This window comes from Lepidochelys olivacea (assembly GCF_965140295.1).
Source record: "Lepidochelys olivacea isolate rLepOli2 genome assembly, chromosome: 21".
NCBI lineage: Eukaryota > Metazoa > Chordata > Testudines > Cheloniidae > Lepidochelys > Lepidochelys olivacea.
In genome coordinates, this window is record NC_140431.1 from 12,610,661 (window position 1) to 12,629,543 (window position 18,883).

The following is an 18,883-nucleotide window of genomic DNA, read 5'->3' on the forward strand; positions in this document are numbered from 1 at the left end:
AGAGGGCGCAGCCTGGTGTGCGTTTGAGGCCAGATCCAGGTCCCATTAAAGTCAGTGGCAAAGCTCCTTCCCTAGGAGGCGAAGGATGATTAAGTAGTTAAAGCACTGGACGGGGCCTCAGGAAATCTGGGTTCACTTCCAAACTCTGCCACAGATTTCTTGTCAGACCTTGGGTGGGTAACTTCATCTCTGGGTCTCAGTTTAAAATGGGCACAATAATTTCTCATGTGTCCTACTCTTTGTCTGTCTTATCTATTTAGATTACAAGCTCTTCAGGGCAGAGACCATCTTTCTGTATGTGAATGTACAGCACAACTGGGCTTCGATCTTGGCTGGGGCCTTTAGATGCTATTGTAAGTAATAAATGAAAAGAATAAAGCTGTACTGATGTCAATGCTACAGAATCAGGCCCTCACTAAATAAGATACTGCAGATGTTTCACAGCCCAGGTTATTCGAAAAATGGTATGAAATGTTATGATGGAGTGGCCCAAACCTATTCCGCAACTTCCCTCCGCCCTCTGGGCCTGCAGACACTTGGGGTGCTGTACAATTAAAATGCAATCAGTCGAAACACCATGGGATAGGACTAGTGGATGGCTCAGCAGATTTTCATTGACCCATGGAATAAGTATCTGCTGGTAGAAGACAGTCTCCAACTGCTTTCCACTCCTGCAACCACCTCTTGGTGCACTTCAGTGCTGGGCTCCTCCACCAGTGTTTCAGCAGAAGATAATAGAGGCCTGAACCTGTCCCACTGTATTTAGTTCCTCGGGACCCCATCTCCCAGTCTGGGATGTGGACGTTCCATTGGAGCTCTGCCTAGATTCGCCAGATATGCTCCCGCACAAACAAGAGCTGTTCTAGTTCAAAACGGAAGTTCTGGGTTCAATGCACAAGTTATGGGGTGGGGTTCTCTGGCCTATGTTTTGCAGGTCTTACTAGATTATCATAATGGTCCCTTCTAGACTTTAAAACCTAAGAATCTATGAAACCTACATAGATCAGCCTCTGATGGTGTGAGTGCTCTGTCATATGTTACAGTTGGATAATATCCATCTCATTATTGCCCGGGCGTAGGGTGGGCACCTGTTAATTGGAATAGCACTTTATTTATTTGTGACTTTGATGTATAAAACATAGGGGGAGATTTTCCAGGTGACAGGTTGGCAGGCACCTTTCCACAGGAGTTGGGTACCTCATTGCCTTTTTGTGCTTTTGAAAATCTGCATCATAATTAAGAAAGAGCCTTGGGAACCTTTGGATGAAAAATTGCTCTCAGACTGCCATTGATTTAGGTGGGCTTTGGATCAGGCCCTTAACGTGAGATAAGAATTATTAAAATAGATGATACGTAACGTTTTCAGATTGGGTTTCTGGGGTTGATGAGAGCTGAAGGTGCTCAACATCTGAAAATCAAGTCACTTATTTCGTAAGAACGGCCACACTGGGTCAGACAATGGTCCATCTAACCTAGCATCCTGTCTGACAGTGGCCAATATCAGAGCTTCAGGGGAGTGAACAGGACAGGGCAGCTGGAGTTATCCACTTGTCTTTAGGTGCCAAAAATGGATTTAGGTGACCAGCTGTAGGTGACCTGGTACTGAGCCTGTGGATCTGTTAGCATGGATTCTTGTCTGCATCGGGCACGCCGCTTGTTTCACTGCAAATCCACAGGGGCACATGCTAGTGGATCTGATTGATGGGTCAGGACCCAAGTTTGAAATTTGTGGCTTGCATAAACACATTGGAATGTTTTAGGAGACGTTTTTCATCCAACTCCTTCCAAACTGACTGACCGAGTCTATGAAAGGCTCTGCTACAGAAGAGCTTCTAGCTTAAAATGCGAAGAGCACGCTAGAAAGGGTTTTTACTGCTGGTATGAATGCTGATGTACCCAGAGATGTGGATTGCGGTAGATCTTCACAAGAGGGCAGAAAACAGCCGTGGAAACACAGTGTGCAGCTTTCTGACCCTGACGCGGGCTTTCAGATGGAAAATTCTCAAGGACATTTTGGTTCTCTATCACACAGAAACGTATTTCAGGAGTTACCAAGAGAACTGGCATACACGCACTGTGTAGAATAACAACAAGGACAAAAAACAAAATTGATCCATGCTGGTATATGATCAGAAACACACACTTATACCGGAACAGTCACGTGTTTAATCTATCCACTACTATACATGGTAACATCCCTCCTTGTCCCCTCTTTCCCAGACCAGGGCAGGACTGAATAACTGGACCCATTTCTATCTTCAGCAGGTGACTTATTCTAGATAGAGGTGTGCAGAAAGCAAGCAGCTATGAAGTGAGAAACGATCCGAACAACGTTTTGTATGAAATATGAGTGTAACAAAACTTCTACATCTGAATCGTTAGGGAAGACGAAGGATCCTGTGTTTGGGGACTTTCTCCTAGCCCTAGAAAGGAATGTCTTGGGCTAGCATGCTTTTACTTTCTGCCTAACAGGTGAAGGGCAGGGAAGAGCTCTTGCTGTACATTTCTCCATCCTCCGCTCTGGATCAAGGCCCACCCTTGCAGCAAACCGATGAAGGAAAGGGATGGGGAAATGTAGTGGTTTAGGATGGTAAATACATGTTTGAAGACTCTTACTGACTAATGCACATACAACTGTTGTCAGTCATCTTGCACTCACTTTAGTTTAAACCAGACATGGTTGAAACTTTGCCACAGCCTCTGTATTTACGCCACATCAATGGGTTAAATTCAGGAGTTCAAAAAGTAATGTCTTCCGGGTGGATTTTAACATTTTATTCACTTTTGGGAAACCTCTGGAAAAGGAATCTGGGAGTTTCCTATTCTGGATATTATAAGTGCATTTTTACAAACTCAGCCATAAATGGAATACATAATTCCCTTAATTTGTCCGATAATGAAATGTCATTACAGCACCCAACACTTTGCATTTATGTAGCTCCTTTCTTATGGGGATCTCAAAGCACTTCAAAAGCATTTAATAAACCGCACAACCCTTCAATGAGGAGGTACTATCCTCATTTTACACATAGGGAAACTGAGGCACAGTGATGCGGTGACTTGCCCGAGACCATGCAATGAGTGCAACGTTAAAGCTACAGGTAGAACCTAGGAATCCTGACACTCAGTCTCCCTGCCTCCATTCCTCACTTGCCACTTTAACCACTAGTCAACACTCCCTCCCGAAACTGGGAACAGAATGCAGGGATCCTAGCTCTCTCCCCCTTCCCCTTCCCCTCAACCCCATTCTTAGAGCTGACACTCACCCCTCTCCACCAACCACTAGACAATATTTTTCCCCAGAGCTGGGGATAGAACCCAGGAGTCCTAATCTCAGTCACCCCCACCCTGCTCTGACCACTACCCACCACACCCTTCTACATTCTGCAGGAGCAGATGGCAGACTGAAACAAGCTTACATCTTAACCCCCTATGGCAGCAAAGGGCAGACCATGAGCTAAAGAATTCTCGCAAGCTGACGGGGAGCTAGGCAAAGAGGAATCCCGAAGCTCTGCGTATTAATCTTGAACTTCTTAAACCAAGTAAGGGAATAAGCCCTTCTCAGGGAGTGTCAGTCAGGTCCATGGACTACAGCACAAAGCACACAGCTGCAACAGGGCAGATGAGAGATTGTGCCAGTCATCCCTGGATCAAGCTGAAATAGCAGGGGTCCTCAGTAATCTGTCTCCTTGAAACAATTCAAGCTTCTGTGTTTTGTTTTTAAAAGAATAAATAGGGCTTGAGAACAAATATATTTTTAACCCTTCCATAACCAGCACTGGAATTGCCCCAAGGTAAACACACTAGCCTAACACTCTCGAAGGTAGGAAAAACTGCCTTGTATGGGTCTGATCCTGCAAAGTGCTGAGCACCCTCCCAACCTCATCCAAAGCCCATCAAAGGCAGCGGGAGTCTTTCCATTGATTTCAGTGGGCGGCAGGATGCACTGAGTCCACTCTACCTGCTTGTTGCCCACAGGAAAAGTAGGTGAAATTGATACAAAAATTAACATACATGAGTGGTTTGACCTACTCTATTCAGCAGAGGACAGCGGTGTACATACACGTACCAAAACCCTCTCAGAGAGGGAAATTTACTCCAACGCAGAGGATTAGTATAAAGCACATGTCCAATTTAAGGCTTGTTTTAAGGGTTAAGTGCTACATATGCAGCCAATGCTGCTCGGACCATTAGCTGGTTCCAAACCTGGAACCCTCAACACTAGACCCATGAGTACCTACCGCTTGAACTAAAGGATGCGCCTAGGAACAGGAAGCTGCCGCAGACTCAAATATCAGCTGTGAATTGCTTATACATTGGCCTTGTGCTTGCTCTCTGCACAGGGTCAATTTCACTCAGGTTGCATGAAAATATTGTTTCAAATGGCCAGTAGAAATCCACTTGCAGTCAATGGGATTTTTGTTTGAGTAAAGAAACAGGCCCTGGCTCCCACTTGGAGAGAAGGAGAATAGAAATGACTCTGCTGGACTGCACATTGGTAGTTCCTTAGACAGCGTACATATTTCACTGTCAGCCCCTCCAGCAAAGCCACTGAAAACCTGTTAGACTCACTTTCACCCAACCCTTACACACCCTTGGGGGATACTGGTCTTTTTATGATTATTGAGCCATTGAAAAGATAAAAGCAGGTTTTGAAATCTACAAATAATTTATTTCTTTTTGGTTCTTTATTTCCTTCCCAATCTATGTGCATAAAATCCTGGCTCAGGTTTGTGCTGATTGTTCATGTGGCTTTAATAGTAGATGCAGGTATGTTAGAATTGTTTTGGGGCTGACATGGGCCCTGTCCTGCATCGTGATCTTCATGGCAGGCCCCAACACCCATACTGAACCTCACTGAAGGTAATGGGCTAGATCCATGGCTAGTGTAAATTGATCCAACAATTTATATCAGACATAGAATATCAGGGTTGGAAGGGCCCTCAGGAGGTCATCTAGTCCAACCCCAGCTCAAAGCAGGACCAATCCCCAATTTTTGGCCCAGATCCCTAAACAGCCCCCTCAAGGATTGAACTCACAACCCTGGGTTTAGCAGGCTAATGCTCAAACCACTGAGCTATCCCTCCCCCAGATCTGGTTCAGCTGAGGTGGATCAGTTTATAGGATTGGGGCCAAAATGTTTAAAATAATTTGCAGGGTTGTTTTTTTTTTGGGGGGGGGGACGGTGGGGGAGGACAGGAGCATTGGTAGATTTTGTAAAGGAATTAAAAATGAACCTTTTAGCTTAGATGTAAAACAAAATAAAAATACTGGCATCTTTCATTCTAGTTATTACATAGTTACTGGGATTCTTTAGACACTATTTAAAATAGCCACAAACATACCAGTGAAAATAAACGTGTGAGTCATATGTTAATGCAGGACTAGAAATATCACTGCTGTGCAAGACATCTCTTTATAAAGCAGCTACAGAGGTGCTGACCATTCTCCTGGGACAGGGACCTCCTGTGCACAGAGCCCACACAGGGCCTATGGGAAGCCCTTTGGGACAGGAACCATCTTTTTGTTCTGCATTTGTACAGCTCCTAGCACAATGATGTCCTGGTCCATAGGATGCTTAAGCACTACAGGCTGCTCTAGTCCCCCTTAAACCTTATTGTGAGCGCTCAAGTGGGATTTAACTGCTGGGTCTCGGCCCAGGGGTGAATTTCATTCGGACTAAAATAAGCAAGTAGCAAGAGGAGACTAAACTGAATAATTATCACCCAAGACAGGCCTCTTTTTTCCCCTTTAAGAGAAGTATCTTTTCTTGCCTCCTCACTCCTTTGATCTTGATGTACATATGTTTCTCTGTACAGCATGTGTCTGTTTAACCGTCTGCACTGAACACCACATAGCTGCCAGTCTCATCTGCTAACAAGAGTCCTTTTAGAGATTTAAAGGGGCAGTGCACAGCACCCTATAGCTAAATGCACCAGTGTGGTGGGGGTTTTAGTGATGGTGAAAGGTACCAGATTTAGAAAACTGGGAGCGAAGTCCTCTCTACAGTATGAGCCCCATCCAGGTCCCATTTAAGTCAATGGGAACCTTTGCATTGACTTTAATGGGATTTAGATCAGGCCCTATTGTCCATAAATGTGCAACTGCTTCTCTGTACTATCCAGCAGCCAATGTGCCCTCCCAGTGTAGCTCATCCTTAGCTAGGTCTGAGATGATAATTCTTTACGGGGGGAGGGATAGCTCAGTGGTTTGTGCATTGGCCTGCTAAACCCAGGGTTGTGAGTTCAATCCTTGAGGGTGCCATTTAGGAACTGGAGCAAAAATTGGGGATTGGTCCTGCTTTGAGCAGGGGGTTGGACTAGATGACCTCCTGAGGTCCCTTCCAACCCTGATATTCTATGGTTCTATTCAGACATCCAGTAAGGTAGGAGACTTGTGTTTGTGTGGTGGATGCATGAGATAGCAGCAACTTGCCCTGGGTGGCTTTGAGCTGCTACCCTAGGAATAAAGGGCTCCACAGCCCCTTCACTCAACCACTGACTCCACGAGTTCCCAGCTGTGATTAGATCGCCTTCATAAAGGATATGCTTTTGTTCAACTACAAGATATTGGGCTCAATGCAGGAATCACTGGGTGAAGGTCTATGCTTTACATCGGATCAATCAGGTTGACCACAGGGATGTCTTCTGAGCTTAAAATCTTGTATTATAAGGGGTATGGTAGTAGCACCTAATGGCTCCCACTGAGATCAGGGCCACATTTCTCTATGCGCTTTCTACATGCATAGTGAGAGACAGCGCCTATGTCAAAGAGCGTGGGTGGGGAAACTGAGGCAGGGAGCAGCAGCGTGACTTGCTCAATGTTACAAGCCAGTCAGGGTTAAAGTGGGAAGAGAAGGCAGGTTTCCTGACTCCCAGGCCAAATGCCTTACCCACTCTACCACACTGCCTCTCACAGACCCATAAGCGTCTATGTAAGAAAAATGGGTCCGATTTCACTTTTGTGGTCCTGTTTGCAAAGAATAATTCTGCTACCCCCTCCCACCTGTTTATTTTTGCTTTTGAGACTTGTTCATAGAGACCTAATAGTACTGATGGCCTTAAATCAAAACACTTAACAATGAATCTAAGTGGGTGGTGCTTGTATTGGGTTTCCTTTCGGACTTGTTTGACTATAACCTTAAAAATAAGAAATGAACCATGGAGTAAAAAAAAAAAAAGTCTGACTCTAAAACTAGTTGATATTTATTTGCCCACACTGTCTTCCTACGTAACCATCAGCACTGATTAATTCAATAGGATCCCTGTTTCCCCTTGTCTTTGGTTGGAGAGATTCAAGGTTAATCGCAGAAAGGCCTGTTGTTGGCTGACATTTGTTCTCTTGATGCCTCTTGGCTGTAGTTAGGCACACGTGCATCAGCTGCTAAGACGCTGAAAACCTCGGCTTTGGAATTCTTTTTGGGGGTTGAGCGAGCGGCTATGTAAGATGACAGACACCTCCTATAAACGGCTGAGACGATGGAGGAAGGGAGATTTTTATATATATGAATGATGGGGACACTGCTGATGTACCAGACATTTTGTTCTGAATGGGTTTACATTGTCACTGACAAATGATGGGAACTTCTGAGGCAGGAGAAAAGGGGACTGAACGTTTCAGGAATCTGGTAATGAAGCAAGAGCCTTTCACCTCCACCAGGCCATTCAGATTCCTTGTGATCAAGGGGCAGATGCTCAGCTCGTGCATAGCTCCCGTGTACCTATGCTGATTTACATCAGCTGAGGATCTGCCCCCAAAAGCCATCATCAGTCTAGTTCCTAGTGATGGGTGCCCCTACATCACACAAACCCCCCGCCACAGACATATATGGATGTGCCCAGCCACCAAAGGGTCCAAATACATTTTAGGTTGACATTTCCAGACATCAAGCTTCCATGGAGGCCAAGGGGAAGTTGAGTGTGTCCTTGAAGGATATAACCATTGATGCTCTCACAACACCTTCTGGTCAGCTCTGCTGTGCCAAGGCATTGCAGCTCACACAGCCCTGTAGTGGAAGGTCTCCCACCTGCTGCAGGGGATGCGTGCCTCAGAGCACATTGTGTTCATTGGGCAAAATCGTAACAGAAGCATGGGATGGTAAAGAAGAGTTTTCCTGGGGCAATTTGCATCCATAAGCCTGCTTTTGTACCTGGCATCTGGACAGTACATGGTGGGCACACTGGAGGTGCCATAAGTAGACAGGATTGGGGTTGGAGTGTTCAAAAGAGACTAAAGGAGGAGGTGCCCAACTCCTACTGGAACTAAGATTCAGGTGTCTAACTCCCTTAGACACCTTACAAATCTCAATGTAGTCTAGGTACAGGGATTGCTAGTGTTTGTGTCTATTTCAAAAGACACACAGCCGGCACATCGTATGCAGCACCTAGTGCCATAGCTTCAGCATGAAGGTGTGCAGCCATGTGTATTTCCCCCCCTCTATTTGTTGTATCCTTCTCTCTCCTCGATATTCTGCCTTTGCCCTTTATTCTAGTTCCTCCAGACTGTGCCACGCTGGAAGGGCGCTCTAGCTAACAGAGCAACATCCTCAGGAAGAATCATAGAATCATAGAATATCAGGGTTGGAAGGGACCTCAGGAGGTCATCTAGTTCAACCCCCTGCTCAAAGCAGGACCAATCCCCAATTAAATCATCCCAGCCAGGGCTTTGTCAAGCCTGACCTTAAAAACTTCTAAGGAAGGAGATTCCACCACCTCCCTAGGTAACGCATTCCAGTGTTTCACCACACTCCTAGTGAAAAAGTTTTTCCTAATATCCAACCTAAACCTCCCCCACTGCAACTTGAGACCATTACTCCTCGTCCTGTCCTCTTCTACCACTGAGAATAGTCTAGAACCATCCTCTCTGGAACCACCTCTCAGGTAGTTGAAAGCAGCTATCAAATCCCCCCTCATTCTTCTCTTCTGCAGACTAAACAATCCCAGTTCCCTCAGCCTCTCCTCATAAGTCATGTGTTCCAGTCCCCTCATCATTTTTGTTGCCCTTCGCTGGACTCTCTCCAATTTATCCACATCCTTCTTGTAGTGCGGGACCCAAAACTGGACACAGTACTCCAGATGAGGCCTCACCAATGTCGAATAGAGGGGGATGATCACATCCCTCGATCTGCTCGCTATGCGCCTACTTATACATCCCAAAATGCCATTGGCCTTCTTGGCAACAAGGGCACACTGCTGACTCATATCCAGCTTCTCGTTCACTGTCACCCCTAGGTCCTTTTCCGCAGAACTGCTGCCTAGCCATTCGGTCCCTAGTTTGTAGCTGTGCATTGGGTTCTTCCGTCCTAAGTGCAGGACCCTGCACTTATCCTTATTGAACCTCATCAGATTTCTTTTGGCCCAATCCTCCAATTTGTCTAGGTCCCTCTGTATCCTATCCCTGCCCTCCAGCATATCTACCACTCCTCCCAGTTTAGTATCATCCGCAAATTTGCTGAGAGTGCAATCCACACCATCCTCCAGGTCATTTATGAAGATATTGAACAAAACCGGCCCCAGGACCGACCCCTGGGGCACTCCACTTGACACCAGCTGCCAACTAGACATGGAGCCATTGATCACTACCCGTTGAGCCCTACAATCTAGCCAACTTTCTACCCACCTTATAGTGCATTCATCCAGCCCATACTTCTTTAACTTGCTGACAAGAATACTGTGGGAGACCGTGTCAAAAGCTTTGCTAAAGTCAAGAAAACAATACATCCATTGCTTTCCCTTCATCCACAGAACCAGTAATCTCATCATAGAAGGCGATTAGATTAGTCAGGCATGACCTTCCCTTGGTGAATCCATGCTGACTGTTCCTGATCACTTTCCTCTCATGTAAGTGCTTCAGGATTGATTCTTTGAGGACCTGCTCCATGATTTTTCCGGGGACTGAGGTGAGGCTGACTGGCCTGTAGTTCCCAGGATCCTCCTTCTTCCCTTTTTTAAAGATTGGCACCACATTAGCCTTTTTCCAGTCATCCGGGACTTCCCCCGTTCGCCACGAGTTTTCAAAGATAATGGCCAATGGCTCTGCAATCACAGCTGCCAATTCCTTTAGCACTCTCGGATGCAACTCGTCCGGCCCCATGGACTTGTGCACGTCCAGCTTTTCTAAATAGTCCCTAACCACCTCTTTCTCCACAGAGGGCTGGCCATCTATTCCCCATGTTGTGATGCCCAGCGCAGCAGTCTGGGAGCTGACCTTGTTAGTGAAGACAGAGGCAAAAAAAGCATTGAGTACATTAGCTTTTTCCACATCCTCTGTCACTAGGTTGCCTCCCTCATTCATTAAGGGGCCCACACTTTCCTTGGCTTTCTTCTTGTTGCCGACATACCTGTAGAAACCCTTCTTGTTACTCTTGATATCTCTCGCTAGCTGCAGCTCCAGATGCGATTTGGCCCTCCTGATTTCATTCCTACATGCCCAAGCAATATTTTTATACTCTTCCCTGGTCATATGTCCAACTTCCACTTCTTGTAAGCTTCTTTTTTATGTTTAAGATCCGCTAGGATTTCACCGTTAAGCCAAGCTGGTCGCCTGCCACATTTACTATTCTTTCGACACATCGGGATGGTTTGTCCCTGTAACCTCAACAGGGATTCCTTGAAATACAGCCAGCTCTCCTGGACTCCTTTCCCCTTCATGTTAGTCCCCCAGGGGATCCTACCCATCCGTTCCCTGAGGGAGTCGAAGTCTGCTTTCCTGAAGTCCAGGGTCCGTATCCTGCTGCTTACCTTTCTTCCCTGTGTCAGAGAGAAGCAGGGTTTACCAGTAAAAGGCCTGGAATAGCTCAGAGTGCTGTTTCGGTCATTTCCTTGCATGATGCTGACAGAAAGTTTTAAGTTTAGCTCCCGGGATGTAGCTAGTGTTCGTTAGAGGGGGTTCTAGGGATACATATTAATCTAGAAGGAAGCAGATCTCCAAGAATTATTAGGAATATGAAAATGTAATCAAATGTTTTTCCAATTTAGTTTCATCTCCCCCTTTCAGTCCATTCCAGCTTGTTTCTGTGCATGGCCCCTGCTAGAGGAGGCAGATGTTGGCCTGATTCTATTTGATCATCCATGGATGTAACGCCCCAGATCAAAACCTGATCTCAGTTTGCCTTGTGTAAATCCAGAGTGATTCTAATTGTTGTCAGATGTCACTGGTGTGGTGCTCTGCTTTGTTCAATGTTGATAACAGCCAGCTGCATGTGTGCGTTCCCTCTGTGTGCTGCCCCGGCTCTGCAGATTGCTGGCACAGCAGACCCCGAGAGAACCCCCAATGACCACAGACTCCGAGAAGGTACGAAGGCACCCGGCCAGGTTTATTGTCAAACGAAGCACAGTAATAGTTCCTCGCACACTCTACAGGACATACTATGAATATGTGCCCTCTGGCAATGGACCGGCTCAGTCAGTGGCGGGACTCTCCACTGCCCCCAGGCCAGACAAAGACACCGCCCCAAGGACACATTCTTATACACAGGTACAAACAAGTTACACATCGCTCCTGACGTATTGAGGTGCAACCCCTCTACGGAGCAAGGTGCCGCCTCTCACCTTGTACATGTTGGTTTGAACAAAACAACTTTATCCATAATAGTACCCTTTTGCCCCTGTCTTTAGGATGGGTCAGCTTGTTCTTTGTTATGTGTGTGGAACGTGCAAGTATCGGAGTGTTCTGATATCTAGTGTCCAGTACCTTTTAGGTCTGTATCTTCTTGCAGCATCAGCCCTTTCTTTGCCAGCTTCTGTGAGCAGAGCCTGCCTCTGGTCCACTTCTTAACTTTGCTTTATGTTAGCAAAGTTTTGACTATTACTTTAGCTCAGGCCTTAGGCCTCATACTGGGCCTCTGATACCAAGGGTTTATGTTTCAGGGCTTCATCTTACTACACTAATGAATACAATGGACATGCTCCAAATGTACACTAGGGTAAGGGAGATCAGGATCTGGCCCTTTGATTTGAAAGGAGTTACTTCTGATTTATACCAGTGTGAGCAGGATTAGGCCTGCTGTCTCCCAAAGTGGTCACTAGACCCTGAGATGCCAATCAATGTATGGACATTAAATAAGAGGGAGGTCAGTTTCTAAGCTCAGAAGAGTTACACCAGATAAACAGTGATGTAAATTAGATCAGACTCTGTCCCCTGGGCCAGAACCACCACCTAAATATCCCGTGGGATCAATTCTGAGCCCCTCTTCTAATTTTCCAGTGACACAATCCTGCTACACATGGTCCGAGACATTGTTCGGCAGTGATGTGTGTGTTGCACCCAGACCACTGAGGTGATGTATGTCAGTCTCTTCATTCTCTCCGCCATTTTGGCACGCTCAGCACCACCCCATCACATTCAACTACGCCTGGGCTCACTCAGGCCGAGTGCTGTTCATGTCACGGAGGTGCTCAGACACTATGGTGAGGAGGGGTAGAGAAGACATCTGACAGAGCATGCACATATGCACATGTGGCTTAATTCCCTAAATCTTCCAGTGCGTTAGACTCAGTTGTGGTGATCTAATCAAGTCCAACTGGGCTGCTGCCAAGTGGGTAACTAACTCCCGCCTCTGTCTCTCTTCATTTGAGTCAAAAAAGAAACCAGAGGCTGTTGTGCATAATGAGATCTAAAATAATTCACTGCCATTCTTTAGTTTCTTGAAACTAGATTAGTTGGCTTGTAGGGCTAGTTGTTTTTTGCATTGTTGCTCCAGCACCTAGTTTTTAGGAAGCAGAGATAATTATACACCTGCAAGGAACAATGGACAATCCCCACTCCCATTTAAATGGGAACCTTGGATGTGCAAGGAATGCAAGATTCACCCCATGGGGGATTAGACTAGCATCTGCACTTCTGTTTCCATGGTCTTTTACTACCCCAAAAAAAGCAATCATGGGGAGGGATTCTGCCCCCATCCAGTACTGTGGTGGAGGCATAAACAGTTCTCAGGGAGCACAGGGGAGAATTTCACCTTTGCAGGCATTGTGTTGGCCCCAGGCTGGTCCCCTCACAAGCCCCACCACAGGGAATATGCCAGGGGAGGGTGTAGGGCCAGAGTACAACCCACTGCATGGATTCTAGGCTGCTCTAGACTAGCCCCTAAGAAGCTCTCAGGAACCTGCTTTAAAATTAGAGCACCCCCAGCAATGCTCGAATATATGCAGGAGGCCACATCAACCCCAGAGGCAAAAAGGTGGCATAAAGCCACATGTATTCCTTCCTCCCCTAAGCCGAACACAAGTGATGTTTCCTATTTACCCACAGGACAGGTACAGCAGCGGCCAGCTTCCACTACAGTGCCCCGCTCATGAGCCTCACCCCTGGATTTGGGGATATTGCCTCTGGGGTAAATATGCCAGCTCGTTCTCCATGGCCTCTTTGCCATGAGGATCAACAAGACTATGCAATAGTGTCAGCACTGGTTGTGGTTGTGTAGTGTGGACACCCTTTCTACTGGCAGCAGGATTAAGACCCAGCTAATTCATGCCAAAGAGGCCTCTGAGGTACAGACCTTGAGAACTTTCTTTTCCAGGATCTTGACACTGGCAGGGGTATCCATCAGTTCACTTGGATAGACCAGAGTCAACTTCCTCCTCATCCCCTAGGTGCGGTCAGGGTTGAGGCACATTGAACTTCAGCCCTGCCTCACCACACTTGTGCAAAGCAAAGCAAGTTTTCCTAGTAAACCGCTATTTGGAACTATTGCTAGCCAACAGAACTTCCAAGTGATAGGGATGAAGTGACCCAATTCATCCCTTCGACTTCGCACTAGGTGAATTTGGCCTGTTCCCAAACCAGCAGATTTTCAATCCGCCTGCTATATTTACTTGGAGGCTATTAACAGCAGACCACCACATTGTGAGTAGTGAGGCCTGCTCTATACATGGAAGTTGTAAAACATTAAATCTGTTTCTAAATCAATGTAGTTAAATCAGGGCAATCCCATTGTGTGACCCCCTCAAATCAATTTTAAAGTACCTGACACTGATTTAGCTTAATTCAGTGCCCACGTGGTGGATTGCCCTAATTTAACTACATTGGTTTCTCAATCAATTTAATTAAATTGGTGCAATTTGTGGGGATATTCTATACACACGTCCCATGCACCCCTTCCTTTTGCAAGCCACTAAATAGCATGTGCTTTTTGAAATGGTTTCAGTTTTTGGACTAATGCTGGTCTTAAGCAGGCAAGCTTATCCTCATGCAGGTTCACACTGTAGCACTCTATACAGTGTGTGTGTGTGTGTGTGTGTTTCAGTGGGACAAGAAACTGCATAGTTACACGCTTAATTTCACAGATCCTGACGCAACATGAGTAGAGGCACCCTCTTCACCTGGCACGCTTTCGAACATCTGCTACACACAGCTGTCTGCTGTGCAACATCCTTCCCATAATTCAATTTGGGATTCACTAGGTGGTGAAAGAACAGATTTGACAGGAAATGCTGCTTCCACCAGCTGCAGAGCTGGGAAACCCCGCTTCCACACCTATTGGTTCTGAGGTCTGTTGAGAATCTAGCCTCAGCAGTGGATGTGGTGTACGATACAAGGAATGTCTAGCCCAGTGGTTCTCAAACTTTTGTACTGGTGACCCCTTTCAGATAGCAAGCCTCTGAGTGCGACCCCTCTTATATATTAAAAAGACTTAAATATATTTAGCACCATTATAAATGCTGGCTGCAAAGTGGGGTTTGGGGTGCAGGCTGACAGCTCACGACCCTCCATATAAAAACCTCGTGATGCCCTGAGGGGTCCCGACCCCCAGTTTGAGAACCCCTGTAGCCCCATGTCATGTACCCAAGGTCACCTGGGAGCCTGCATAGAGCTGGAAATTGAAATCCTCCTGAGCCTTAACCATGAGACCAGCCTCTCTTGCCCTGTTGGCACAGGAAGTATGGAATTCCCCAGGAAGGATGAAGAATATGATCTCAGGTATCATCATGTCCATTGAGCAAGGCACTGTACTAACAGAGACAGTCCCTTCCCTGAGAAGCTTGAATCACCTGTTGCCCATGTATTGTAACTGACAAGGGGAAGCACAAAGAAACATCGATCAGCATGAACAATGGTCACAATAGGATATACACCATCCAGACTCACTAATGTGGATCTCTTCAAAGGAGTTCACCCTTGTTCTATCCACGTCTTTGTTACATCTGAACTGTCAAGACTGCAGCTGGCCATGAAATGCCCTCCCCCGCATATTCCCCCCTGCATCCCCTCAAGAGATTGACAAAAAACCTAAACTTGTTTTATGCAGTGTTGTTGTAGCTGTGTCAGGCCCAGGATATGAGAGAGACCAGGAGGTAGTGTGTTTTATTGGACCAACTTCTGTTGGTGAAAGAGAGAGAGGGGCTTAAAAGCTTGTCTCTCACCGCCAGAAGTTGGTCCAATTTAAAAAAAAATAAATAAAAAATTACCTCAACCACCTGGTATCTCTAATCTTTTGTTTGCCAAAATTTGACATTTCTGAGGCTTTTAATAAAAAAACAGAACTTGAAAAATTGATGTTTCATGTGGAAAATTTCTATTTAAATAACCACCACAATTATCCACTGTCTCTTGTCCAAAGCTTCCTAAGGAGAACAGTCCATAGGCTCTGGCTCTCAGCCCTTCTAGAGCCACCCTCAAAGTCACCCCCTCCAGGGTTAGCTGTGGCTGTCCTGGACTCTCAGATCAGCATACTACACTTACTTTGTCGGAAGTCCCTGTAGCCTAATGACAGCAAAAGGAGCAAGGAGTAGAGGTTGGGGAGAGGACCAGCAGCCAGGGCTCTGGGAGTACCATCCCCGATTTGCTTGATATGTTCACATCCACTTTGCCAAGCCAAGAGACAACTTCTTGATTTAATCAATTCCCCATTGACTTCAGTTGGAAGTTCTCCAGTATATCTGAGTGCAGATAGAGAGAGATACAGAATTTTCACTTACCATCTTGATTATGACAAAAGCTGCAGAAGGTCCTCACAGATACCTCCATTAAAGTCACTCATTACCAGGATCCTTTGAAAAAGTACTCCCTGATCACACACTCAGTTGCCTTTGGGGCTCATTGTTCAGAGCAGTGTTTCTCAACCCTTTTGAGACCAGAGACCAGCTTGCTACCTTCCTAAACTGTATCAGGGAGCTAACTCTCAAGGACCGGTGTCAGTCTTTGGACTTTGGTTTAGAGCACAGGACAAGGGACTCTGAGTCCTGGGTCCTGTTGCTGGCTCAGCTGCTGACTTCTTGAGCAAGTCATTTAGCTGCAGTTTTCCCTTCAGTAAACTGGGGGGGGGGGGAAGACTGGTTACATCTGTAAAATGCTTGAGATTTTCAGATGGAAGTAGAATTGCACACAATGATAAAGACCTCCTTGGCAAAGGGTCCTCTTTTCTTTGCAGACATCTCACCTCAGACCTGACAAACTCACTACACTAAACTTGTCTTACAGGAGATTTATCCATAAAGAGTTATTATCCTACATATATTTCAGAGTGATTATGAACCTTGACAAGCTACAAGCTTTCTGTAGATATCAAGTGAAATCGAAGGGTACTGTGGGTTATCAGTGCCTGCTAAAAGGCCCAATCCAAAAATCTTTCCATTGAGCTTCTCCTATGGGCTTCATGTCCAACCAAAAGTTAGGTCCTAGGACTGAACTCTTCTGAAAGTGGGGGTTCAGCTGGGGTTGCTGAGCACTCGGGGTGGGGGGGAACTCTAGCTGTAATGATTTCTGGTAGCATTTAACAGCCTCAGGGCCTTGCATTTTCAGTTGCCTTGATGACTGCAGGCAAACAGCTGCATCTCAGGAGTTTATTTTTGTCCAGTTTTAGGTTTTGCAAACATGGTGCATAAGACTGAATTTCCAACGGATTAACTCAGTTAATCCCCTACATGTATTTAGTTGGAGACAGGTCAACGTGCAAGGTTTTCTACTTCCTTGACTTCAGTCTTTCTGGTCTCAAATTCAGCTGGGCACCAAATGAACATCTGCCCATGAAACGTGTTATCTTTGTGGTCCTTTGGGATTGTTTTACCAAAGACAAGAGAAACAAAGAAAGCCTTCAGCTGGATTCTTTTATGCCTGGGTTCCAAGATCATCATCTTCAGTCCCTGATTATTTTGACTTTAGATTGGGGAAAAAAAAACAAAAAAAAAACCAGATCCATGGCCCTGCTGAGATCAGAACTGGGCAAGCGGCAGCTGGGTTCAGATCGCTACCGGCAGGATTTTAGCACAGTTTCTGCAGCAGCGTGTGCTACTGCTCCAGGTATAAACGCCACACGTCTTTGTTTCAGCATTCATAACTCTCAACTGCCTAGAGACCAATAGCCTAATTCACAAATGGTTGATGGAGTTCTTTACAATGCACTTTCGAAAGCAAGTTGTGCAAACACTTTTCCCTGGAGTTCCTCCAGTAAGGTCAGCCACACGTCTGGCTGGAGGGTAGAAATGCAAGCTGAATTGATGGCTTGATTATCTAAACAGTTCCGGTAGGATGGTAAAGGGCTATGGAGAGGTGTATTTCTGGGGGATTGGTTTAAATCTGGCCTTGGCTAGCAGTGTGATATGCCAGTCCCTTTTCAGGACTGTTTGAGGTCAAGGAAAAGCATTTGCTTCCCTTCAGGTTCATAAATCAGCTTTCTTCTGCCCCTGGCAGTGATTGGCCCCAAGTGTAGCTGCATTCTGGTGCTTTGATGCCAGTAAGCAGTGTAAAGGGGCTTGAAGCCTGCTGGATCTTCCCTTGGAAGAATTCCCCTAGGGGAAAGGGGAATCCATAGAGGTGTATGTAGCAAGCTGGAGGCAGGAGCACAGGTTGCAGGAGAGAAGAGATTGGCAGTAACAACAGTAAGACTGTTTGCGCATGGCTTGAATGCTACTTGCAGTTGCAGCCCCTGTGGAAACAGTTCTCTTAAAAAGTCTCTTTAATTTTAGTAACATGTAGTCCTCACGTTATTACCCAGCATGCTGTACACAAAACAGTGTAGGGCAGAGAATGGCCCTTTGCTGCCAATGCAGAGTTGTGGCCAGGGCATGCTGCACTGTGTCTCTTGTGGGCGGTCCCTTAGGGACAGCTGCAACCAGGGTGTAAATCAGAGCAGCCCCAGAGGCTGCTCTAGTTTATATAGGGAATTGAGTCCAAGAAGAATAAGAGTGCAGCCGCCTGTGTCCCCTTTCCCACAGCTACGCCAAGTTCAGCCTGACCACAGCCCAGAAACAAGGTCATTATCTCAACATATTGACAGCTCTGAGAGAGGATGTTAAATACAAGAGAGGGTGTTAAATACAAGCTAGTGATGAAAATAACCCCCAGTTATCAGAGGAAAGATAGATAGACAAGACTGAGAACCTATACTGCTAAACAATAATGCCTGATGGGCAGTAAGTTAAGTTACCAAGTGTGGGATATTGCCCTATGGCATGATGGGACCTAGGGGTTACAGTGGACGAGAAGCTGGATATGAGTCAGCAGTGTGCCCTTGTTGCCAAGAAGGCCAATGGCATTTTGGGATGTAGACGTAGGGGTATTGCCAGCAGATCGAGGGACGTGATTGTTTCCCTCTATTCGACATTGGTGAGGCCTCATCTGGAGTACTGTGTCCAGTTTTGGGCCCCACACTACAAGAAGGATGTGGAAAAATTGGAAAGAGTCCAGCGGAGGGCAACAAAAATGATTAGGGGACTGGAACACATGACTTATGAGGAGAGGCTGAGGGAACTGGGGATGTTTAGTCTACAGAAGAGAAGAATGAGGGGAGATTTGATAGCTGCTTTCAACTACCTGAAAGGGTGTTCCAAAGAGGATGGATCTAGACTGTTCTCAGTAGTTGCAGATGACAGAACAAGGAGTAATGGTCTCAAGTTGCAGTGGGGGAGGTTTAGGTTGGATATTAGGAAAAACTTTCACTAGGAGT